The sequence below is a fragment of the Loxodonta africana genome, unplaced genomic scaffold (genome assembly GCF_030014295.1).
Source record: "Loxodonta africana isolate mLoxAfr1 unplaced genomic scaffold, mLoxAfr1.hap2 scaffold_92, whole genome shotgun sequence".
Taxonomy (NCBI): domain Eukaryota; kingdom Metazoa; phylum Chordata; class Mammalia; order Proboscidea; family Elephantidae; genus Loxodonta; species Loxodonta africana.
The window spans coordinates 111213-135598 of NW_026975666.1; the positions used below are offsets into that span (position 1 = coordinate 111213).

Genomic DNA, 24386 nt, shown 5'->3' on the forward strand with positions numbered 1-24386 from the left:
CCCCACACTTAGTCCAAAGCCCAGCACCAAGGTTTCCTTTCTGGGACGCTGCACTCCAGGCTCCAAAACCAGTCGCTGCTTCCCTATAGTTTTTCGTTTCCCTGTCAGCCGCGTCTGTGTGGAGCCTGCGTGTGCTGCCTGGGTCCCCTCTGAGGTTGGTCCTGAGGGTTAGGCCTATATCTGTTCTTCCCTGTCTCAGTAAACCACAATCAGCCCCACCACTCTGACACCAGGAAACCGCGAGGGCTCAAGGCTGCGGCGTGGGACACTGGCTCTGGAAGCGGTCCCTGCTGCAGCGTGGCTTTCGCTCCCCCGTCACTCAGGTCAACTCCTTAGTTCTGTGTTTGATGGTCAGGGTTTGTAGATTGTCCTTTATGTAATCAGTTCACTTGTTTTTTCGAGTCTTTGTTTCAAGAAGTATAAGCGGAATCTTCTACCTAGTCAGCCATCTTGGTCCTGCCCCCGTGTCTGCCTCTTTATGTGATTTGATATTGACTGTTGTCTCTGAGCAATCTATAAGTTATTGTATTAGTTTATTTTATGCTTGCTTTTTGTATCCTAGCTTCTTGCTTTGTTTAGTTTTGGTATTCCCAAATAAGCTGCTTGAGTGCGCTAGGTTGATTATTTTCACCTTTGAAGCTCTAATGTACTATCACCAGATGGCTAGCACTGTTACCAGGTATATGAGCCTAGGAGTTCATTTACTTTTCTTGTATGCATTCAACTCAGGTGCCCAGGTAGTTGGTCATAAAGTGTGTGGTACAGGCTCTGTCCTACCGTCTTAGAGGGGCAGGGGTTATTGGTGTAGGCAGAAGTATCTGGCTGCAGTAGGGGGTCAGGCTCTGATCAAGGCAGGGGTCTGACAGCTGTCCTCTGAGTGTCTGTGAGGAAAGTGCATCCCTGTTCTGTAGAGCACACGGGTGGGTTCTGCAGAAGGGCGATGGGTACCCAATGCTTTTGGTTGTAAGTTCTGGGAGGTACTACTTACCCTTGGAGCCCTGTCACAGGAGGCTAGGTATTGTGGGTGGAGCCACCAGTCCTTAGGCCCCTGATGTGGGTAGGTGAAGACGCCGTTTAATAGGCAAAGCAGTGTCAAACATCAAACACCCATCTTTCCACCGTTCAGCTGAAACAGTTGCAGTCTGGCGACAAGGGCCTATTCTCCTGAAATGGGCCCACACAGGTCCATGCTGGGGTGAAAGGTATTCAAAGCCCATGGACTGTTTGTGCCTGAACAAGAGCTGCTTCTGTCCTGAGCTCCCCAGCTTAATTGAGCTGGCAGATTATCTTTCCCCCAGTTGTGAACTTATACCTTCTTCAAGGATGGAAAAATGGCTCAGAGTGGTACCAGGGCCTATCTCAGGCCCAGGGAAGTTGACAGCCACTGAAGCCGGCTTGGGGGCTGGGGGCGTGGTAAAATAAACACAAGTAATTAGCTTTTGCTGAGAGTGCCGTTCTTCTCTTGTTCTGGAGGTGTGAGTAGTCTGTGCAACTTGCTGTCCTTCCCTGAGCTAAACGCCTCTGGAACACTACTGCCAGCCCCGCTGCAGTCGCTCCAGGGAACGGTGCCTGAGGGTTCCTGGCTGTTCAGGTCCAGTAACTCCTCTCCACTTCTGAATAGTCTCTCCCTCCCCCTGCCGCTGAGTCCATTTTCTAACTTTACCTTTGATGTTCAGGGCTCCTAGCTTGTCATAAATATAATCGCTTCACTTGTTTTTTCTGGTCTTTTTTGTAAGAGGGATCACTGGTGGCGTCTCAATACTCAAAACTTCATCATTTCTTCCTTTCACTTTAGCTACTCGACATTCAAGAGCAACGTTCAGAGTCTCTTCCGACATCCGTTTTGGTCTTTTCTTTCTTTCCTGTCTTTTAAAGGATCTCTTGCTTTCCTCATGTGTGATGTCCTTGATGTCATTCCACAACTCGTCTGGTCTTCAGTCGTTAGTGTTCAACACGTAAAATGTGTTCTTGAGGTGGTCTCTAAATACAGGTGAGATATACTCAAGGTCATATTTTGGCCCCTTTTGACTTATTCTAATTTTCTTCCGTTTCAACTTGAACTCCCATATGAGCAATTGACAGTCTGTTTCACAATCGATCCCTGGCCTTGTTCTGACTGATGATATGAGTTTTCCCATCTTCTCTTTCCACAGATGTAGTCAGTTTGATTCCTGTGTATTCCATCTGGTAAAGTCCACGTGTATAGCTGCCGTTTATGTTGGTGAAAAAAAATATTTGCAGTGGATGAGTCACTGGTCTTGCAAAATTCTTTCATGAGATTTCTGGCGTCATTTATTTCAGTGATGCTGTATTTTCCAACTACTTTTCCTTCTTTGTTTCCAACTTTAACATTCTAATGACCAGTAATTATCAATGCATCTTGATTGCATCTTTGATCAATTTCAGGCTGCAGAAGTTGTTTAAAATCTTCAATTTCTTTATCTTTGGCATTAGTGGTTGGTGCATAAATTTGAATAGTCATATAAACTAGTCTTCCTTGTAAGTGTATGGATTTTAGCCTATCAGTGACAACATTGTACTTCAGGCTAGATCTTGAAATGTTCTCTTTGATGATATGTAACGTCATTCTTTTGACTCTGGTGGAATATCCATGTTTGTAAGACTGCTCACAGACTGTTTTACCAGAGAGTTTTCTGGTACTGCAACATCTACCACTAATCTCTGTGATCCCTTTGAATTGGCAAAATAAGAATAGTGCTATAGATTTCTTCCAAATACAGAAAACGTAAGTATGAAAATGTTCTTGCTGTTGATTATATTCTTTACCAATCTGTTTGTATGGGATTTTTGGTACTTCACTTGAAAAATGAGTCCAAGGTACTGTGATGTGATTGTTTACTTTGTGTGGCCTTTCTAGCCATGGTCTTATAACATCCACCCTGGTGCTTGGGCAGGACTGTGTGATAGGGTAATTGTGGCTCACCAAGAGGATTGTTTATTTTGCCTTCAAAGAGAACCAGTTCCAGAGCAAAGAGGAGGATTCAACTCCCATCAAGGAAGAACAGCCAAGAGCCGAGCGTATATTATGGACCTGAGATCCCTGCACTGAGAAGCTCCTAGAAGCAGGAGACTGAGATAGAGAGAGGAAGCTGTAACCCTGAAGATGGTAAGATGCCATGGCAGGAGAGACCGAGCAACAGGGACCTGGCTATAGGAGATGATGGCCCAGGGAGAAGGAAAGCTGAGTGCCTTTGGAGAGAGGCCGGCCCAAGGCCAGGCAGAGGCACGCCTATGAGCACAGGAGGGAAGAGGCTGTCCTGATAGAAAAACTGTGTTCTGAGTGTCTTTGAGCCTGAGCTATAACTGTTACTTCCCTAATAAACCCCATAATCGTGAATATGGACTATGAGTTCTGTGTGGCCATTGCAATGAGTTATTGAACCCGGCAGAGAAGTAGGGAGTGCTGTGTGAGGGACAGTTGGTGTCAGAGTTAGTGAAGATGGTGGAGAGAGGGTAGTTTTTTCACCAATGCCTTCAATGCAGCTTCGATTCCTTCCTTTTATACCATCAGTTCTTGATCTTATGCTACCTATTGAAATGGTTGAAAATTATCCAGTTCTACTGCAGTGGCTGTATTAATATCAGACAAATTATACTTCAGAAAAAGGAGTATTATTGGGAATAAGTAGGGACATAACATAATAAAGGTTCAATTCTCCAAAAAGATACAACACTCCTAAATGTGTACGTGTCTAACAACAGCGCTCCAAAATACAAAAACTAATAAATCTGAAAGGGGAAATGGACAAATACGCATTTATAACTGGTATCAGTACTTTTCTATCAATAATTAATAGAGCCCTGCTAGTTGAAGTCCAAAGCATCTGTATGAACCACTCATGGATGTCTATGTGTGTGTGTATGTATGTGTGTGTATGTGTGTATGTATGTATATAGTATAAAGAGAAGTAATACAGAAATAAACATAGATACATGTTGTAGTCCTTGGGAGGTACAAACGGTTAATGCATTCAGCTGCTAACCAAAATGTTGGAGGTTTGAGTCCACCCAGAGGCACTTTGGAAGAAAGGCTTGGTGATCTACTTTTGAAAAATTAGCCATTGAACTGACACACTTGTGTGTCAGTACTACTCTGACACACATGAGGGGAGGGGTCACCATGAGTCACATCAGCTTAACAGCAATCGAATGATTTTTTTATGCATTCTGCCAATGTTTGTCTTTTAATTGGTATCTTAGGCTGGGTTCTCTAGAGAAACAAAACCAGTGAGGTGTATATATATATATTTATATATAAATAGCTTTATATCAAGAAAATGGCTCACGAGGCTGTAGAGGCTGGTAAGTCTCAAGTCCATGGGTCAGGCTTGTGGCTTCTCCTGACTCACATAGATGCAGGGACTGCAGAACTCAAGATCTGCAGGTCATACAACAGGTCTGTGGCTCACAGGCTGCAAAGGCTGACAGATCTCAAGATCGGCAGGTAAGCTGGCAGGCTGCGGCTCACAGACTGCGGAGGCTGGTGAATCCCCAAATTGGAAGGTAAGCTGAGAGTTCAAGTCCCAAAAACTTGAGATCAGATGAAGAGGAGCCAGCTGCAGGATTCAGAGTGAGCAAAAGCTCAAGAGCCTTGCCAGAAAGTCCACCTATATTGGATGCAGTCCACACCTCCGAGGAAACTCCCTTAGATCTGATTGGCTACTCACAGCAGATTCCATCATGGAGGTAATCACATTATATCACATCTCATCATGGAAATGATTGCATCGTTATTCGACTGCTAAACTACATCATAACTGCCAAAGCACTGAGAATCATGGTCCAACAAAGTTGACACACAACTTTAATGATCCCAATTGTGAATTTAATCTATTTAAATTTAAAGCAATTAATGATAAGGAAGGACTTATGTCTTCTACTTTGTAGTAGGTCATATATGTATTTTGTTTCTCATTTTCTTCACTACCGTCCACTTTTGTGTTTGACTGATTTTTTTCAAGTGTACAATTTTGATCCTCTCCTTATTTCCTTTCCTTATATTTTTTAACTTCTTAGTGGTGACCATGAGGATTACAATTAATATCTTATGTTTATAACAATCTTCTTTTAATTAATACAAATTTAGCTTCAACAGTATACAACATTCTGCTTTTATTCAGCTCAGTTACCTCCCCTACTTACGTTGCTGTTACAAAAATTGCATCTTTATACATTGTGTGTCCATTAAGAGAGATGTGTAAGTATTTTTATGCATTTGTGCTTTAAATCATATATGAAAAAAAGAGTCGTGATATAAAAATATTACTGACTTTGTTTTATCTAAGTAGTTACCTTTACGGAGTCTTCGTTTCTTTTTATGGCTTCAAGTTACTGTCTAGTGTCCTTCCGTGCCAGCCAGGATGATTCCCTGTAGCATTTCTCATAAGGCAGTTCTGCTGCTAACATACTCCCTCAGGTTTTGTGTATCTGGGCATGTCTTAATTTCACCTTCATTTTTGAAAGATAGTTTTGCTAGATATTGACATCTTGGTTCATAGTTTTGTTTCTGTATTTTTTTTCCAGTACCTTAAATACATCATCCGACTATTTTCTTGTCTCAATGGTTTCTGATGAAAAATCAACAGTTAAACTTGTTGAGACTCTCTTGTACATTAGGGGTCACTTATCTGTTGCTGCTTTCAAGTTTCTGTCTTCGTCTTTTGACATTTTGATTATGTCTGTCTGTGGATATCTATGTATTTATTGTCCTTTGAGTTTATTGAGCTTCTTGGATATCTAGATGACATTTGGGAAACTTCCAGTCATTACGTTTTTAAATATTCTTTCTGTCCTTTCATCTTTCTTTCCTTTCTGGGACTCCCTTAATGAGTATATTGGTATGCTTGATGTTGTCCCGCAGGTCCCTTAGGCTCTATTCATTTTCTTCATTCTTTTTCCTTTATGCTCCTCAGTTAGAACAATTTCAGTTGTGCTTTTTCAAGCTTACATTTTCCTGCTTTCTTGCTCAAATCTCCTGTTGAGCTCCTCTAATGAAATTTTTATTTCAGCTATTCAACTTTTCAGCTCTATAATTTCTATTTGGTTCTTTTGTATAATATTTCTTTATTAATGTTTTCTACTTGTTCATACATTCTTCTCTTGGTTTCCTTTTTTTGTGTGTGTGTCTATGGTTTGTTTAGCTCTTTGAGGAAATTTAAGACAGTTGGTTTAAAATCTTTGTCTAGTAATCCCAATATCTGTGTTTCCTTAGGGATGCTTTCTGTTCATTTCTCTTCTTTCTTTCTTCTTAACAAATGAACCATCCTTTTCTTTTTTCTTTTTATGACTTAGAATAGTGTGTTGCAAACTGGATATCTTAGATATTATAATGTGACTCTGGAAATAAGATTCCCTCCTGTCATTAGGGTTTGCTTTTTTTTTTTTTTTTAATTGTTGAGGGCCAGTCATCCATTTGCTTAGTGATGTTTCCAAACTATTTCTGCAAAGATTGTATGTCTTCTCATGTGTGGACACTGAAGTTCTGTTCTGTTATCTCAGCAGTCAGTTCATGACCTGACAGTGCTTTCTTTAAATGCTTGTAGCCAAAAAGAAAAAGTAACATTATCCCAGTCTTTGCAGATTGGCTCTGAACTGGCACGTTCTTTCAATGCTAAGCAAGAGTGCCTAAAACTCTGCCCTAGCCTTCACTTCCTGCCCCCATGGAGCCCAAAGATCAGCCAGAGATGCAAGCCTAAAGCTTTGTCAGGATCTTTATGAGCATGTCTTCATCCTTAGGCAAGAACATTGCACTTCAGATTCCTCAGTATATATGGTAGCCCTTCAAAGCCCTTAAACCACCAACCATTGTCCTTTCAGCCCTTTTTCCAAGCTTTTGGATGTCTCTGCTGTTTTCTCTGTCCTTCATCCTTTGACCCTGGAGGTAGGACCAATTCTTTTTAGCTTCGTACTTCTGAGTTTCCATCACATCATACATTTTTTCTTGTGTGCTGTTGAGTCAATTCTGACTCATAGTGACTATAGGATGGAGTAGAACTTCTCCAAAGGTTTCTAAGGCTGTAATCTTTATGGAAGGGAACGGTCATATCTTTCTCCTGTGGAGTAGTTGGTGGATCAAATCAAACCGTTTAACAGCTGAGTGCTTAACCACTGCACTACTGGGGCTCCTTTTGACATCATGCATCATAATAGATTTTTAACACACCCCTCAGAAACATAGAAGTCCATAAATTATCAAGGATACAGAAGATTTAACATGTAAAAAAATACCAAATTGCTATATGTGTATTTGTGTGTATTATCTAACCATGAAAGAATATACATTCATCTCATGCACATACATAACATAGTGTGTATAAAAATTAACTGTATACTGTGTTATAAAGCAAGTCTCAACAAATTTCAAGAGTCTGTAATAATATAGAGGATACTATGTAAGTACACCATAATTAAAAAAAAAAACCATCTTAGAAAATGAAAATACAAAATCTCCATTTTTTTTTTATGTAAGTACACCATAATTAAAAAAAAAAAAAAACCATCTTAGAAAATGAAAATACAAAATCTCCATGTGCTTGGATATTTTAAAATACTATGAGTCAAAAAAGACATCATAATGAAAATTAGAATACATTTTGAAGTAAACAATTATGGAGATAGTGCATACAAAAATTTGTGCAGTACAGACAATATAATATAGGAAACTTATAGCCTTAAAAATATAATTGGAAAGAACAAATCTTGAAAAATAAGTGAGTTAAACATCCATTCAAAATGTTGGGAAAAAACCAGAAACAAACATTCATAGGAATTTTTGTTTCTATTAATGATTGAATACATGCAACAGATGATCAACAAAGACTAAAGTTGATTCTTAGAAAATGCTAGTAAAATTGACAAACTTTAGGCAAGATTGATCAAGTGAAAAAGAATGAAGATATAAAAAACGAATATCAGGAATTAGAAAGAAAATGACTACAGATCTTGCAGAACATAAAGATAATGTGAGAATGTTATGAACCGTATTAGCCAATAAATTTGCAAATTTAGGTAAAGTAGGCAAACGTATCATACCATGTAAGTTAATAACAACGATTCAGGAAGAAACAGGAAGCAAAAGTAATTTCACAACTGTTAATACAATTGAATTAGAGCTCAAACTATTCTCAAAAAGAAAACTTCATATCAGATGGCTTTTCCTGCAAATTCTGCCAAATATTCAAGAAATATTTCACAAATTCTTCAATATAAAAGGAAATATATACCCAAACTCATTTTATAAAGCTTGTAGAATGAATATTGATACCAAAACCTGACAAGAGCAGCAGAAGATGGGAAAATTACAGGCCAATGTCACTGATGAACATAGATGCAAAATATAAAAAGAAATAGGCAAAACAAATCCAGCAATACTCTAAAGAAGAATATATTATGACCAAGTTGGGTCTATCCCAAGAATTCAAGGTTAGTTTAACATTCAAAAATGAATCAGTATAATTTGCCATATGTACAGGAAAAATAAATGTGATTATATTAATAGGTGTAATAAAATAAGTATTTGATAACCTTCAGCATCCACTCATGTTTTTTAAAAGAACATCTAGCATGCCATGAGACCAGAAGAACCAGAAGGTTCCCAGCTGCTGTCGCTGAACATTTTGATCAAAGAGTCCATAGAAAAGCCCTGATCAAAAGGGGGAAAATGCAGAACAGAATTTCAAATGAACCCTAGACTTTTTGGAGCCACTGAGGGTGAATGAACTCCTGAAACTATTGCCGTGAGATAATCTTTGAACATTACACCAAAAGCATTCCCTTGAATCGTCTTAAAACCGAAGTATGAAAAAGAAAAAACCAAACTGTTGCTGTTGATTCCAACTCAGAGACTCTGTAAGACAGAATAGCACTGCCCCATAGAGTTTCAAAGGTGCAGGTGGTGGATTCAAACTGCTCTTCTTTTGCTTGGCTACCGTATCACTTAACCACTGTGCCATGAGGGCTCCAGAACATTAGCTTACTTAACCAATAAAAATGGTCTACCTTGAGCATATGCTCTTTTAAGAACTGTCTACATGGCATCAGATTGACAACAGCTACTGAAAAGATTAGATAGGAACCTTAAGGAGCAGTGGGTTTATGTTAATGACAGAGGAACAACTCAGAAAAGGAGGGTAAGAATGGTTGCACAACTTCAAGAATGTAGCCAGTGTTATTAAATTGTACAGGTAGAAACTGTTGAGTTGGTGTATGTTTTGCTGCATATATTCTCAACCAGAAAAAATACAGGTAATAATTAACAAAAAATGTCAAGGAGAGCTAAATATTTTGAAAATAAGACAGAGTTGCGTGTGAGGGAATGAGTGGGGTGAGCTGTTTTAGATTAATAGTAAAGGCTTATGGGAGCAGGATATTTGAGGAGATAACTGACCTATATCAAAGGAGAGAATAGGTTTATGAAGTTCTGAAGGGAGGGATATTGCCAATAAAGGAAAGAGTTGTTTCTGAGGCCCTTAAATAACCAAGTGTTTTGGCACATTTGAGGAAGCTCAGGAAATAAGTCATGGCTAGTGTGGAGTGAACCGAGGGAAGACTGTTAGGAAATGAGGTTAGTATGGTGAGCAAGCCCCGCATCATGAAAGACCATGGGAAGGATTTGGGAATTTTTCCTAATTGCTATGAGAAGCCACTGAAATGATGCTGTTATGTAGATTGTAAGAGGGAAGATCGGTGCATGGAGTCCAGTTTTAACCAAGAGATGATGGTGGATGTAAGGTGGAGGTAGTGAGAAGTGGATAGAGTCAGGATTTATGTTAAGGTAGTGCCAAGAGTCCAGAATATGTCAATGGATTGGATGCAAGATTTGAATAAAGGAGAGAAATGAAGGATGATTTCTAGGTTTTTGTCCTGAACAACCCAGAGGATAGTGAGAACATTTGCTGAGATAAGGAAGACTGGGAGGTAGATAAGACACTTGGACGAAGAATTTTATTTGAACCACATTAAGTTTGAGATGCCTAGTAGACATTCCAGTGGAGATGTGAGGTCAGCCATTGGTGAAGGAACAGGGCAGAGTATGTAAATGAGGGTATCCTAGGGCTCAGGTGGAATTGACTGCCATGAATTGGCTCAGATAACCTAGACAGTGAGAAGTGATGAGTGATGTTACTTAAACAGGGCATGGAAATCAATGAAAAAGGTGTGGGAGTGGCAGGGAAGCTAAGGTAGAGAAGTTTCTCTCTCCCTAAACCTGATTAGCTGGATTTGAAGACATCATAAGTTCCTGTATGAGAAATATCCAGCAAATTACCAGTTGATTTAATAAATTGATAACAAAGTCCACCTTTCAGCCAAAGATTGAAAAGCAAACAAACCAATTGTCATCCAGTGAATTCTAACTCTTATCAACCCTATAGGACTGAGTAGAACTACCCCATAGGGTTTCTAAGGAGCAGCTGGTGAATTCAAACAGCAGACCTTTTGGTTAGCAGCTTAGCTCTTACCCACTGCACCACCAGGACTCAGACCAAGAATAACACATGTGAGGAACTTACTCCTTAGTTCAATCAAGTATGTAGAAATTGAAATTTGTAATTTTGGAGATTCCTCTCTTTTTTTTTCGAAATGGGGGGCATTGAGATGGAGGATTTTCCTATGCCCACCATCCTAAGGGATTTAATTAACCCATAGTTGAGACATTGTAAACATCTGAAGAAATTATTACCTTTGAGAAATTTGAGGGTGAGTAGGCATATCACCTGGCTCCTCTTAAACTCCTTATAAAAACCTGACTTGAAGACTCACCTGCCTTTTTGAATAAGTGCCAGCTTGAATAGGCAGGGTTCAGGGAATTGCCAACCAAAGGTATGGTTTCTCCAGAGGCCTCCAAGGGGTGTAAAAGAAGAGTGGAGCCAGACCCCGTGCTTGGGACACACCCTTGGTAGGAAATATTTGAGTGTGTGTGTGGTGGGAGTGCACTGGGTGTGGGAGAGTGGGGTGGGTGGGTAATAGGGAAATGCCTGTTTTGTTTTTTTTTTTTTTTAAGAAACAGTTTTTTACTTTTTTTTTTTTTTTTTTTTAATTACAATGAACAGTTCAGTGGAGACACATTCCTTATGTGCAGGGGCTAGTGGAAGTGCTGATAGCTGAGAATGTAGCCTGTTCCCCAAGTGCCAGTTGGCATTTTGGAGAGAAAACTTAATGTTTGGAGCACTGACTGGCCCTGCCTTTTCTAAATAATTAAGGGTGGTGGGGTGGTGGTAAGAGAAAGAGGATGGTCTATGAACACTGACCCTGGAAAATTAACCCGAGTGTGTGGGTTGTGGATAGCAGGAAAAGAACATCACCCGCAAATGACAGCAGTGCCTTTATTTATTTATTCATGCTTCTTTTTAGTTCTGAGTTGTTTTTAAGCCATAAATTAATGGGGCCACCATGAATTTTCAGAGAATGAGTTTTACAAAAATCTAAGTGTTTTAAATATTGCCAGGATTTACTTATATACGCTGTATATGAGAAAAGTCCTTCCAGTTATAGGGAGGAGAAAGAAAGTATATTCAGGAATTAAATTTTCACAGTTCTCTGAATTCTTATATTTCTCCTGTTGTCCATTTTTCTTTTTTTGTCCTTCATCCACCCCTTCCACCTTGACCCACTGTCTTCATCATCTAGTGCTGCCATAACAGAAATACCATGAGTGGATGGCTTTAACCAAGAGAAATGTAATACCTCACACTAAAGTAGGCTAATAGTCCAAATTCAAGGCATCAGCTCTAGGGGAAAGCTTTCTCTCTCTTTCGGCTCTGGAAGAAGGTCCTTGTCCTTAGCCTTCCCATGGTCAAGGAGCTTCTCAGGTGCAGGGACCTTGGGTCCAGAGGACATGCTCTGCTCCTGGTGCTGCTTTCTTGATAGTCTGAGGCCCCCAACTCTCTGCTTGCTTCCCTTTCGTTTTATCTCTGGAGAGATAAAAGGTGGTGCAGGCCACACCCCAGGGAAAGGTGACCTGAGTGAGGGTGGTGTTACAATCAATCCCACCCTAATCCTCTTAAAGTAAAATTACAATCACAAAATGGAGGACAACTACACAATAGTGGGAATCATGGCCTAACCAAGTTGAGACACACATTTTTTAGGGTCATAATTCAATCCATGACACCCACCAAACCAAACTTGTCACCATCAAGTTGATTCCAACTCATAGAGACCCTAGTTGATTCGAACTCATAGAGACCCTATAGCATAGAATAGAAGTATTCCATAGAGTTTCCAAGGACTAGTTGGTGGATTCGAACTGCTGACCTTTTGGTTAGCAGCTGAGCTCTTAACCACTATGCCACCAGGGCTCCTCTTGATCCACAGTCCACCCTAATTCACCACTGTGTTAGAAACTAAGGTTTTGCTACTCTGAAATAAGAACCTTTTACTATACTTTTGTGTTAGTGGTTGCTTTTGGTACGTCTTTAAGCACTGAACAGTTACCTCACACCCGTTAAAAACCCATTGCCACTGAGTCTATTCCAACTCATAGCGGCCCTATAGGGCAGAGCAGAACTGTGCCATAGACTTTCCAAGGAGCGCCTGGTGGATTTGAACTGATGACCTTTTGGTTAGCAGCCATAGCTCTTAAACAGTACACCACCAGTGTGGGAGGGGTTTAATTGATAACATGATGTCTGGGCTCCAAGGGAGATGGAATGGATGTGCAGGAGAAGGGCATGCAGAGTCTGCCTGTATAGTCCCCAGAACTCTGTTCAAGATCATAACACACCTCAGTAATCACTTGAATCTAAACATACAACTTTAACAGTTGATGTAAATGACTTTACACATGAATTTTGGAACTCAACTCTTTCTCAATGGAAGTTCCTTCAACCTAGCCGTTTGTTTGTATTCCCTTAATAATTATGAAAGCTAACAATTATTGTGTTCATTCTGTGTGTAAGGCCTTTTTCTAAGTGCCTTGTGTGTTTTCTTTAACCTGCGTAACAACCTTTTGAATAAGACCCATTTTAGAAATGGGAAACTGAGGCAGTGAGAGGTAAAGTAACGTGCCCAGATCACCCAGCTGATAAATTGAGTTAGGATTTAAACCCAGGCAGTTTGTTTCAGAATTTGCTTATGTAATCACTGTACATGACAGCAGTGAGCCCTAGTGGCTCTGTGGTTAAAGAACTTGGCTGCTAACTGAAAGGTCAGTGGTTCGAACCCACCAGCCTCTCTGTAGGAGACAGATGTGGCAGTCTGCTTCAGTGAAAACCCTATGGGGCAGTTTTACTCTGTCCTTTGGGGTCACTGTGAGTTAGAATCGACTTGATGACAGTGGGTTTTGGCACATAATACTAATGTGCAGTGTATTCTGTATGCCGTGTATATGTTCAGAAACTAATTTTCCGAACATTTATGCCATATATAGATTACCAATCCAGTTGCCATTGAGTAGATTTTCACTCATGACGACCCCGTGAGTTTTCAGAGTAGGACTGCCCTCCATACGGTTTTCAATAGCTGTGACTATTTGGAGGTAGATTGCCAGGCCTTTCTTCCAAGGCAACTCTGAGTGTATTTAAACTGCCAACCTTTCAGTTAGTAGCTGAGCACTTAACTCTTTGTGCCACCTAATACATATATATACTAGGAGGTTTTCCTCCTTATTTGTACTTTAACGTTTTTTAGACTCTTACGAATACTTGTTCCTGGCAGTGAACTGGATGCTAAAGAACAGAATAGGCACATGTAACCCTCTCTCACCTTCTCCCTCCCCTCTTTCACAGAGATGAAATAAAAAGGAATTAATGAAGACAGATCATTGGATTAGGGCCCATACTCAGGGCTCTAACAGCATGGGGGGTTTCTCCTGTCACTTCAGTTCTTGTTCAGGAATTGGTACCTGCTTTTTGTGAATCACAAAGACCAGTGCTGTATATCAAGCCATTTAGATTTGGGGTATGGAGCAGTGATTTAAAAAAATTAAATTTTATTTTCAGAGATTTTTTCTAATAATTGTTTACATTTATTTATTTATTTTTAAAGTTAGACCCTGCTTTATTTTAGAGAGGAACAAACTTTCAAAGTTTTTAAGCAAACATTGGTCAGGGCTGGGCTTTTTTTTTATATTAACTTTTATTGAGCTTCAAGTGAACGTTTACAAATGAAGTCAGTCTGTCACATATAAGTTTGTATACACCTTACTCCGTACTCCCACTTGCTCTCCCCCTAATGAGTCAGCCCTTCCAGTCTCTCCTTTCGTGACAATTTTGCCAGCTTCCAACTCTCTCTATCCTCCCATCCCCCCTCCAGGAATTGGCACCTCCTTTTTGTGAATCACAAAGACCAGTGCTTTATATCAAGCCATTTAGATCTGGGGTATGGAGCAGTGATTTAAAAAAATTAAATTTTATTTTCAGAGATTTTTTCTATTAATTGTTTACATTTATTTTAATTGTATATTCTAAAACCCCTACAAAAAGGCATGAAATAATTGTTTAAATTTTAATTCATATGGGTCAAAATGTATGTTAAACTACCTATCGTCACCTTCACAGTCGTCGTTATGTTTGAGCCAATTGTTGTGGCCACTTGTTACCAAGTATGACCTGCTTCTCCAGGGACTGATCTCTCCTGACAACATGTCCAAAATATGTGAGATGAAGCCTCGCCATTCTTGCTTCTAAGGAATATTCTGGCTGTACTTCTTTCAAGACAGATTTGTTCATTCTTTTGGCAGTCCATGGTATATTCAATATTCTTTGCAAACACCGTAATTCAATGCCTTCAATTTTTCTGTGGTCTTCCTTATTCATTGCCCACCTTTCGTATGCGTATGAGGCGACTGAAAGCACCATGGCTTGAGTCAGGCGCACATTAGTTTTCAAGGTGACATCTGTACTTTTGAACACTTTAAGAGGCCTCTGGCAGCAGATTTGCCCAATGCAATGTGTCGTTTGATTTCTTGACTGCTGCTTCCGTGGGTGTTTATTGTGGATCCAAGTAAAAATGAAGCCCTTAATGACGTGAACATTTTCTCCGTTTATCATGATGTTGCTTATTGGTCCAGTTGTTAGGCTGTTAGTCTGTAGTCTTTGATCTTCAGCAGTAAATGCTTTAAGGCCTCTTCACTTTCAGCAAGCAAGATTGTATCATCTGCATATCTCAGGTTATTAATGAGTCTTGCTCCAATCCTGATGCCTTATTCTTCTTCAGACCAGCTTCTCAGATTATTTGCTCAGCATACAGGTTGAATACATATGGTGAAAGGATACAACGGTGATGCACACCTTTCTTGACTTTAAACCATGCTGTATTCCTTGTTCTGTTTAGATGACTGCCTCTTGTTCTATGTACAGGTTTCTCATAAAAACAGTTAAGTGTCCTGGAAATCTCATTCTTCCCCATGTTATCCATAATTTGTTATGAGCTGGAGTAGGTCTCAGAAATAATGTACCATTTCTTCCAGTTGGTTGTGCATGGCTGCCTACTTCCCTAGGTGGTAGCAGCTAAGGCCTGTCTCAGAAACACTCTCCTCCCCACTTAGCATGAGTTTTCACACTGGTCCATCTTCTTTCCCTTGTGTGTCTCCTGCCCTCCTCAGTGGCTGGGGAAAATGATAGTAGTCCACTGATGAGATTTATTCTTTTATTATACTTTATTTTATTATTTGTTTTTATAACATAGTTCTGTTAAAATCAAGGGTAATAAAAATGTTTGTATGATGGAAGTGGATAATCCCACCCACTGTGTCCATCTAAAGTTTCATGAGAAAACTGTGCCCACAACAGAGGGCTCCCACTCCTCTGGCTCACTGTATTTTCTCCTTGTTTATTTGCTCTTCCCTCTTTCCTGATGGATGCATGGAACCACTGAGCTTCAGGACTCCACAATTCTGCTTTTCATACCAGTGTTACTGTAATCTTGGGTTCATGGGCTGCCTTGCCACAGATTTACTCATTCTGTTTCTGTTAATTATTTCATTACTTAAAAATCTCTCATGAATTTTTCCAGAAGTACATTCTATTCCTCAAAAACTTGGAAGCAATGGGAAAGTATGCAAAAAAAAAAAAAAAAAAAAAACATACTTAATGCATAGAATAAATTATTAACGTTCCGATATGTCTATTTTCTTGCTTATATTGGCATGTATGTGTATTAGAGTCTCTGGTTGATGCAAATGGTTAATATCTTGAGCTGCTGACAGAAAGTTGGAGTTCAGGTCCACCCAGAATTGCTGTGAAAGAGAGGTCTGGCAGCCTACTTCCGAAAACTCAGCCATTGGAACCCCTATGGGGTACAGTTCTACTCTGGCACACTGGTGTCATCATGAATCAGAACTGACTCAGTGGCAACTGGTTTTATGTGTGTATTAGCACACACATTTATGTATATTAACACAGATATTACATCCTGATATTTTCATTCAACATTAGTCTTTTCATGGTAATTTTTTTTTGTTTTTTTTTAATGAGGGCATTAAATTACTTTGTAATATTCTGTGTGCATGTAGTATATGGTTTTTAGCGATTTGACTATAGTTGCAATAATGTACATGTTTCTAGTAATCTTCAACCTATACTTACCTCTTTTTAACATACATCTCTGCCATTAAATCTCTTTGTTTAAGTGTTGTTTAACACTCATTACGCCTAAGGGATGGTCTCAGAAGCAGCCCTGATCAATTTTTCTCCCTCTTACTCATGAAGCCCCTTAATGTATTTCAAGGTATCAACTACGAAGGATTTTACGTACTTATCCTTTGTTTATTTTTCATTCAGTCAGTATATTCCATGGGCCAGAAGTAGTCTATGTTATGCAGATACAGTGGTGAAAGGTACACACTGTCCCTGTCGTCATGAAGGGGACAACCCAGTGCAGGTGGGAGGAGCACTGGGGAAATGCAGCTGAGAGAAAGGACAGACAACCCTCCAGGAACCACACTGGACTTCAGAGAGGCTTGTTGGCTGCTGTTCACCTGGCAGGCTTCTAGATACCAGAGTACCCTTGGGCTTGGTGCCTGCTCCTCTCTCTATTGACACCCTCCCTCTAGGATGCCTCAGTGAGTTTACTGCTGTCTATTTGTAGCTATGGACCTGAGGTTTATACCTCCATCCATTCAAACTCCTCCTGGGTCCAGACTCATATATTCAAATGTCAGCCTAACTCTCTGTATTGACCTCTTTATGCATTATAATGATACATTCCTCATATGGCCATCATGAAAAGCAAACATGAAAGGAAAAGCACAGGAGTGCCTGGCACCAGTGTAGGTACTCAATGAGCATTAGCTGTTGGTATTATTCTTGACATCTCCGTGTGGGGTGAAGTTTTATTACCGGACATCTCCATGTGGATATCTAACAGCTGCACCATGTTATCTAGGCTATGAAACAATTCTTGGTTCCAACCACCATTCCGTTCTTATCGATGAATTTCTCAGGACTTCGGTGATGGGAGTGTGTGTTTTTCCACACAATGGACATGATTAGGAATGGTAGGCCAGGTCCTGCACAATAAATTGCTCCAACATTCCTATGGGTGACCATTGAGACAAGTTTCAGCCACTGAATGTAGCAAAGAATTGGAACTACTCTCAGCTGTTCATGTGAGTACTCTCAATCCAGAATATCTGGTAAATCAACTGTTAGGGATTGAATTGTGTCCCTCCAAAATGTATGTGGAAATCCTAACCCCTGTACCTGTAATTCTGACCTTGTTTGGAAATAAGGGGCCTGCTTTTATTATGTGAATGAGGTCATACCAATGTAGGGTGGGTCCTAAGCCTAACTCTTCTTAGTTATAAAAGGAGCAGAATACACACAGACACAAACAGGTGAAAAGGAAGACAGACAAAGAAGACAGATGCTTCTAGAAGGCCAGGAACACAAATGATTGCTGGCATCTACTAGAAGCTGAGGTAGACAAGGAAGGACCTCCCACTACAGCCATGCCCTGAATTCGAACTACTACCTGCTAAACTGTGAGAAAATAAATTTCTGTCCTTTAAAAGCCATCCAGTTGTGTTATTTTTTGTTATGGAGGGACTAGGTAACTAACACACATACCCGTTCTTATAAGTTCAGCCCAGTGCAGAATAATTTTCTTCCCTCCTTGGTCTAGCCCACCCGAACCTCCTCTTTCCCTATCAGTGTCCTTTGCTTTCACCTAAGAGCTATGACAGAGTCCGCTTGATGCTGACGCATTGAAATTTCAATTTATTTTTTATTTATGATTACTATTAATTCCAATATTTTCTACAGTTTTCAATGGAGACAGTCCTATAATCTATGAATAGCAGTTATACTTTTTTTGTACTAGCTTACACTTCCAGTGTTAAATGTTTAATAAAAATAATGATAGAAGCATCCTTATTTTATTTTTTATTAATTTTAAAGAGAATGTCCCACACGTCACCATGAACTATCATGCTAGTTGTAGTTTTCCACGTTCGGGAACTCCTTTTCTGTTCCATGTTTGCACCTAGTCCTTATCTGTCCGTGTGATTGGATTTTATCAACCTGCTTTGCCCCCATCTCTTGAGGTGAGCATATGTCTTCTCTTCTTTCACCTATGCATGTGGTGAATGAAATTACTAAATCTTTAATGTTCACTCAAATTTGTATGCCTACAATAAACCGCCTTGATCATGGCATGTTACGTGGTTTACCCTTTGCTGGATTTCCTTTGCTGGCATCTTATGTAGGGTTTTGCATCTCAGTTACTGAGTGTGCTTGTCCTCTAACTCTTCTTCTACCTTCCTTCTCTAATTTGTTATCATTTTTAAACTAGCCATAAGGATCAAGTTAGGGGAGTGTCTCATGGTTTTCTAATCTCTGTTGACTGCGTACAAGATTAAAATGACTGTTTCTTGCATGTTTGCTGGAACCTGACTGGAAACGATCTAGGTCTGCCATTTTCTTTGTAGGGAGATCTTGAACTACTGACCCATTTTATTTAGTGGTTAAAGGCCTCTTCTGGTGCTAATTTACTTGTAAAAAATTCTGATGCATGTTCTAGATTGCTCGAATCTCATCTTTAAATATTGATTATCAGGGCTTGTAGCCTCATGCAAGCCAATTAATCAATCCCAGATTTCCCCAAAGTCAGGCTCTGCAACTATTCCCGGTACCAAATTCCCTCATCTAAGACTTATTTGCAAAGAAAGATACAACAGTATGCTATCTACGCGGTTGTGTATCCGCAGCCTTCTTGAGTCCATAACGTGAGGTTACAGTCTTCTAATACTTTTTTTGTAATTGTTCTCTTTCTTTTTTTTTTTTTTTTCCTTTTTTCACTGCCAATACCGCCCCCCACCCCAGTCTAGTAGTTTTAAAGTTGTGCGTTTCAGGTTCAAGTCTGTAATCCAGCTGGGATTCTGTGTGTGCTGCATGTGTGCATCAAAAGAACACGCTTCTAGAAGCAGAAAGCAGGCAGTGCGACTGTTCGGTGGTTGGCGGGGCGGGGGGAGGGGAGCTGCTGCCCAGAGAGGGCGCCCGAGGGAGGCAGGAGATGCCGGGCTGCCCACCGCAAGCCCGCAGACTCCAAGGAGGCGGAACCTGCGTGCACCATGAGCCTTTTGAGACAGGCCCAAGCCCGCCCAGCCGGGTGCTAACCTCGCACCCGCCAGGCTTGCGGGTTCCCCCAGGACTAGGGGAAGCCTGAGGCCAAGGAGGACAAGACCTAGGGTCTGGACCTGGGAACTGGTTCTGCCACGTGTGATCGCAGCACTTATGCTGGGAAGGAGGGCAGGAAGCATATCGCAACGTGCGTCCGGACGATGACCCAGAAGGGCAGGAGTTGTGGTCACCCACGGACTCTGCGTCTGCATATGGACGCCCCCAGGGTGCAATTCCAGGAGCAGAAGGCAAAGCCACAGAGGCCACAGTGCACCTCGCTGATGCTCCCCAGGGGCATTTCCCTAAATTTGGGGAACAGTCCCTCCTCTGGGCTAGGGACTTTGTTTCCTCCATTGTCATCACTGACTGTGAGCAGACTCTTGTCTAGGCAGACTAACGAGGAGTTATCAAAATGAGCTCCAAACTCCGGATTTGAGTTAAGGATCATAAATTAACACAGAGAAATACGACTTTAGCAATAAGTGCCTGCTTGAAGCCCAAGTTGCCTGAAAACACGGAATTTCAGTCTTTCAGCTCCTCTGCTAATCTAGGGACTAAGAACAGGATCTCACTGGAGCTCAAAGATGTGGGGCACTGGGAATACTCTGGGTCTGTCTGCTCATGGCTGATTGCCTGATTCCCAGTTTTATTATACAGCTTAAATACAGACCAGAAGAGGAGTTTGGGGCTTGACACCTGACATCTTAACACCAGTTCCTGTTTCTTGAGGAAGGAAGAGGTAAAATAAATCAGCGTTTGCTGTTTCCTTCTCCATCCCCGGAAGTCCTGATGAAGACCCTCTCAGGTAAGGATTGACAGGGAGTGGCTTGGTTTACTATTCAACTTTGTCCTTCAGTAACTTTGTTTATGTCCTGCATGTAAACTGTTGTGCATTGAGAAGCATTCTAATTCTTGTGCAGAAGGACTAGACCTCCTGCAGAATGACTATATTGTGCCTCCCTCGGGCACCCCTGTCTGCGCAGCACCCCCCAACGCCAACTGCCCAACCGCCTCTCTCCTGGCATTCTGCTTCTAGAAGCATGTTCTTTTGATGCAGAGATGCAGCACACACAGAATCCCAGCTGGATTACAGACTTGAACCTGAAGACCTTATGCAGAATGACAATTTATGAACCACTAAGCTCAGTACTAAAGCAGGTACTTACCCCTCAGAGAAGGCCCTGGGGGAGGTTGACACCTGCATTCCCCAGCGCTCCTGCTGCTCTAGAAGTGCCTGAAATGCCTCTCTGGGAAAGGCCTTCAGAGTAGTAGGCTCATGGCCCACGTGGGAATTCAGGCCTATTTTTCTGTTAGAACATCTCATTTCGCTCTGAAAATATTATTATCCAGTTTATCCACCAGGCATGAGTACAGACATCTCATATTTTCAAAATTAACCCCATTCTCTAATACTAATGTGCCACCAAGAGTATATTCCAAAGTTTTTCCAATAGGCTAGAAAGTCTTTGCAAAGAGGGGAGTCCTGCGCCATGTTGTGCAGTGACAACAGGGTTGGCATAATATGTTTACCGAGATACCTACCACTTTTTTTAATTTTTTATTGTGCTTCATTTGAAACTTTACAGAGCAAATTACTTTCTTGTTCAACCATTTATACACAATTGTTTTGTGACATTGGTTGCAATATTCATGATGTGTCAATATTGTCCTCTCCTATGCTCCAGTTCCCCGTTTCCATCCGCCATGATTCCTGTTCTGTCCTGCCCTCTTTTCAGTGCTTTTGGGCTGGTTTTGTACTTTTGGTCTCATACACATGATTGAACTAAGAAACACTTTCTTCACGTGTGTTGTTGTTTGTTTTATAGACCTGTCTAATCTTTGGTGGAGGGCGAACTTCCGAAGATACTTTCCACTTTGTTGCTTTCCATAATTCCTGAAATTCCAAGCCTGCCACCTGAAGAACTTCCTTTAGTGTTTCATTTAGAGCAAGTCTGGTGGCGATGAATTCTCTTAAGCGTCTTTCACCTGAGAATGTCAATATTTTTCCTTTACTCATGAAGGAAATAACAGCCTATAGAACACCGGGTTAATGTTTCTTTTCTTTCAGTGTTGAAAAAATGTTGTTTTCACAGCCTTTTCGCCTCCATGGCTTCTGATGATGAATACAGAGTCATTCCAATTGTTTCTCCTGTGTGAGATGAGTTGTTTTCTCTCTAGCTTCTTTGAAGATATTTTCTTGGTCCTTGTTATTCCACAATTGACAATGAGGCATTTGGGCATAAAATTATGTGAGTTTAACTTGTTGGAGTTTGCATAGCTTCTTGAATCTGTAAGTTTGTGTCTTTCAACAAATTGGGAAAGTGTTGAGCCAGTATTTCTTCAGATACTTTTTTCTACACCACATATTTTTTCTACACCGTATGGAATTCCAATAAATAAATGTTAGATATTTTTGAATTTTTTTGAGGCTCTGTTCATTTTTTTTCAATATTTGTTCTCTGTTTTCAGATTGGATATTTTCAATTGAACTGTTTTCATCTCATTGATCCTTTTGTCTGTCAACAGCATTCCGCTGTAGAGCTGATCAAGTGAATTTTTTATCCTATTTTTCTGTTTTTCCTGTCTAAAATTTTCATTTGTGAATGGTTTCTATGTATTTTTCTATTTTTCTAAGTTGTGCCTGTTACTTCTTTGAGCATGGTTAAAGTAGCTTTTTAAAGTTTTTGTCTGTGATTCCAAGACTGTGTCTTACTTCAATCTTACAGAAAATGTCGATGTTGTTTGTTTTAGGAATCACTTGACCCAGTTATGTTCAGGCTGCAGGTTCTTTCCCAACTTCTGTGTGCTGTGGCTCAGATGTCAGTTCAGATTTTGAAGACTTTGCAGTGATATTTGGATGTAATCTATGGGAGTGTCACTCAGTCTGGGACCTTGTTGGTGTTCTAACCCATAATGCAGTTCTCAAAGGATTGATCTACTTCTTAGGGTCAGAGCAAAGCATATGCAACTGTGGGAGTGGGGAGGGGTATGAAAAACAACTTTATGGTATCCCCCTCTTGAGCCGCCTGGTCTCTGTCTCTCTGAGGCTCTCTGATGTCTGAGCAGCTACCTTCCTGGTCCACTGGCAAGAATGTTGGGGCTTTAATCTCTTCATTCTGCTGCACAATTAAGTGACTGGGTCTGCGTATGAGGCCAAATAATGGTAAGATGGAGAAAATGTAACAGAGATTCCTGTACATTATTTGGTCCTTATATACTTAGGTCAGAGAGAAGGCACACTGTTTCGGGTGATACTTTGAAACAGGTATGGAGAAAAAGGCATTAACAGGTCGATAGCTGCATACTAGGTGTTACGGATTAAATTCTGTCTTCCCAAAATGTATATATCAGCTTGACTAGGCCATGCTTCTCAGTATTGTGCGATTATCCACCATTTTGTCAGCTGATGTGATTTTCCAATGTATTGTAAATCATACCTCTATGATGTTAATGATCGAGGATTTGAAGCAGTTATGTTAAGGAGGCAGGGCTCAGTCTACAAGATTAAGTTGTGTTTTAAGTCAATCTCTTTTAAGATATAAAAGAGAAAAGAGCAGAGAGACAGGGGGACCTCAGTAGCACCAAGAAAGAAGTGTCAGGAGCAGTGCATCCTTTGGACCTAGGATCCCTGTGCTGAGAACCTTCTTGTCCAGGGGAAGATTGGTGACAAAGACCTTCTCGTAGGAGTGACAGAGAGAAAAAGCCTTCCCCTGGAGTTGGCACCCTGAATTTGGACTTATAGCCTCCTAGACTGTGAGGGAATAATTTTCTTTGTTAAAGTCATCCATTTGTGGTATTTCTGTTACAGGAGCACTAGATATCTAAGACGCTAGGTACCAGGAGATGTACATTTCCCAGCTCTTTCGCTCCCAGGGACACTATGACTAAGTAGCCAATGCCATAAATCCATGCGAGCAGACTGTTCTGATTACTGCTTTGACTCTACTGTCTGTTATGGTAACCACACCCACCTTGTCTTTGTTGATTGAGTGCCACCACTTGGATGCTACCACCATGGGGTCCAGTCAACTGCATTGTAGTCAGGTGTCTTAATTCAGTTAGGGCAGTTCTCACTGTGGACTCTTACTTACATAAAATAGCAACCACAGAAGTCTTCAATAATGCTGGGGCTTGCTTCCCAAATTTGTACCTCACTGCTATGGTAAAAAGAGAGCCCTCTGGGCACTCCGTGTGTGGGTCTGTGGGTCCAGCCTAATAAATCCATTCTAACATTCCAATTTCCCTCAGCCTTTGGATACCTTCTCCTACAGTATACAATGGCAGATCTGCCATTTCCACTTGATTTATTTTAGGCCACCACTTAATCCATGCTTCAGTAAACCAGCCAAATAAACTATGAGATCCTTTTCTAACCTCTCAAGCTGAAACACTGAATGAAGAATCTATGCTTCCTGGGCCTATATCAATAAACTCAGACTAATCCACCTTTATGTTGCTTGCACCGTTATCCCACACCCAAAATAGCCATTCCCACACATATTCACCAGGTTTCTGTATGTATATATTAGAAAAATCAAGCAGTTCTTTTGGAGTTTAGCATAGCTTATCCTGGGTCACACTTCATAGCTCACCTTTTGGGGCTTGTTGGGACTGAAGTCTAGGTATAGGTCTAGAAGCAAAAATGGGCAGAGGCAGTGGGATGTTCAGCCGTGTCTTATAAGGCATCTGCCTAAGGTGATGCCCCAGGCAATGCCCCAGACACCACCCCAGGAGACAACTCAAACAAGACACTTCAGGCACAGCTGGGGTAATCTCATCAGATGGAGGTGGAAGGGATAATTGTTTTAC

The 24386-nt window shown here is 40.7% G+C and overlaps 1 long non-coding RNA gene across 2 annotated transcripts in view; it reads left to right on the top strand.

Moving 5' to 3' along the window:
- Positions 1–2774: 2774 nt before the first annotated feature.
- Positions 2775–24386, top strand: part of LOC135230265 (uncharacterized) — a 69908-nt gene continuing 48296 nt past the window's right edge. The window contains exons 1-2 of one of the 2 annotated variants that reach the window (XR_010320898.1): positions 2775–3127; positions 20235–20382. This is a non-coding gene — a long non-coding RNA (uncharacterized LOC135230265). Of the gene's footprint in view, positions 3128–20234; positions 20736–24386 lie in introns of both variants that reach the window. The other variant, XR_010320897.1, reaches the window with a different exon arrangement.